Here is a 2,726-nt window from a genome sequence, read left to right on the forward strand (position 1 = left end):
TCTGGGACAGCACACGGTCGAACGACGTCGGGCGTGGCATGCCATCATAGTCCTTGGACAGCAAAGACGGTCGAACGACGTCAGGCGTGACATGCCATCACCGCCTTTGGACAGCACACACGGTCGAACGACGTCGGGCGTNAGCGTGGCTTGATATCACCGTCCTTGGACTGCACGCACCGTCGGATGATGTCGGGCGTGGCATGACATCACCGCCCTTGGGCAGCACACACGGTCGAACGATGACGGGCATGGATGCCATCATAGCCCCTGGACGGCAAACACGGTTGAACGACGTCAGGCGTGACATGCCATCACCGCCTTTGGACCGCACACACGGTCGAACGACGTCAAGCGTGGCTTGATATCACCGTCCTTGGACTGCACGCACCGTCGGATGATGTCGGGCGTGGCATGACATCACCGCCCTTGGACAGCACACACGGTCGAACGACGTCGGGCGTGGCATGCCATCATCGCCTTTGGGGAGCACAAATGGTAGAAGGACGTCGGGCGGGGCATGAAATCACGGCCCTTGGACTGCACGTACGGTCGGACGACGGCGGGCGTGGCATGACATCACCGCCCTTGGACAGCACACACGGTCGAACGACGTCGGGCGTGGCATGCCATCATCGCCTTTGGGGAGCACAAATGGTAGAAGGACGTCGGGCGTGGCATGAAATCACGGCCCTTGGACTGCACGTACGGTCGGACGACGGCGGGCGTGGCATGACATCACCGCCCTTGGACAGCACACACGGTCGAACGACGTCGGGCGTGGCATGCCATCATCGCCTTTGGGGAGCACAAATGGTAGAAGGACGTCGGGCGGGGCATGAAATCACGGCCCTTGGACTGCACGTACGGTCGGACGACGGCGGGCGTGGCATGACATCACCGCCCTTGGACAGCACACACGGTCGAACGACGTCGGGCGTGGCATGCCATCATCGCCTTTGGGGAGCACAAATGGTAGAAGGACGTCGGGCGGGGCATGAAATCACGGCCCTTGGACTGCACGTACGGTCGGACGACGGCGGGCGTGGCATGACATCACCGCCCTTGGACAGCACACACGGTCGAACGACGTCGGGCGTGGCATGCCATCATCGCCTTTGGGGAGCACAAATGGTAGAAGGACGTCGGGCGGGGCATGAAATCACGGCCCTTGGACTGCACGTACGGTCGGACGACGGCGGGCGTGGCATGACATCACCGCCCTTGGACAGCACACACGGTCGAACGACGTCGGGCGTGGCATGCCATCATCGCCTTTGGGGAGCACAAATGGTAGAAGGACGTCGGGCGTGGCATGAAATCACGGCCCTTGGACTGCACGTACGGTCGGACGACGGCGGGCGTGGCATGACATCACCGCCCTTGGACAGCACACACGGTCGAACGACGTCGGGCGTGGCATGCCATCATCGCCTTTGGGGAGCACAAATGGTAGAAGGACGTCGGGCGGGGCATGAAATCACGGCCCTTGGACTGCACGTACGGTCGGACGACGGCGGGCGTGGCATGACATCACCGCCCTTGGACAGCACACACGGTCGAACGACGTCGGGCGTGGCATGCCATCATCGCCTTTGGGGAGCACAAATGGTAGAAGGACGTCGGGCGTGGCATGAAATCACGGCCCTTGGACTGCACGTACGGTCGGACGACGGCGGGCGTGGCATGACATCACCGCCCTTGGACAGCACACACGGTCGAACGACGTCGGGCGTGGCATGCCATCATCGCCTTTGGGGAGCACAAATGGTAGAAGGACGTCGGGCGGGGCATGAAATCACGGCCCTTGGACTGCACGTACGGTCGGACGACGGCGGGCGTGGCATGACATCACCGCCCTTGGACAGCACACACGGTCGAACGACGTCGGGCGTGGCATGCCATCATCGCCTTTGGGGAGCACAAATGGTAGAAGGACGTCGGGCGGGGCATGAAATCACGGCCCTTGGACTGCACGTACGGTCGGACGACGGCGGGCGTGGCATGACATCACCGCCCTTGGACAGCACACACGGTCGAACGACGTCGGGCGTGGCATGCCATCATCGCCTTTGGGGAGCACAAATGGTAGAAGGACGTCGGGCGGGGCATGAAATCACGGCCCTTGGACTGCACGTACGGTCGGACGACGGCGGGCGTGGCATGACATCACCGCCCTTGGACAGCACACACGGTCGAACGACGTCGGGCGTGGCATGCCATCATCGCCTTTGGGGAGCACAAATGGTAGAAGGACGTCGGGCGTGGCATGAAATCACGGCCCTTGGACTGCACGTACGGTCGGACGACGGCGGGCGTGGCATGACATCACCGCCCTTGGACAGCACACACGGTCGAACGACGTCGGGCGTGGCATGCCATCATCGCCTTTGGGGAGCACAAATGGTAGAAGGACGTCGGGCGGGGCATGAAATCACGGCCCTTGGACTGCACGTACGGTCGGACGATGTCGGGCGTGGCATGACATCACCGCCCTTGGACAGCACACACGATCGGCAACATCGTGTGTGGCATGACATCACCGCCCTTGGATAGCACACACGGTCGGCAACGTCGGGAGTGGCATGACATCATCGCCCTTGGACAGCACACACGGTTAGAAACGTCGGGCGTGGCATGACATCACCGTCCTTGGACAGTACACATCGGTCGGACGACGTCGGGCATGTCATGACATCACCGCCCTTGGGCAGCACACACGGTCG

Source organism: Solanum pennellii, chromosome 4 (genome assembly GCF_001406875.1).
Source record: "Solanum pennellii chromosome 4, SPENNV200".
Lineage (NCBI taxonomy): Eukaryota > Viridiplantae > Streptophyta > Magnoliopsida > Solanales > Solanaceae > Solanum > Solanum pennellii.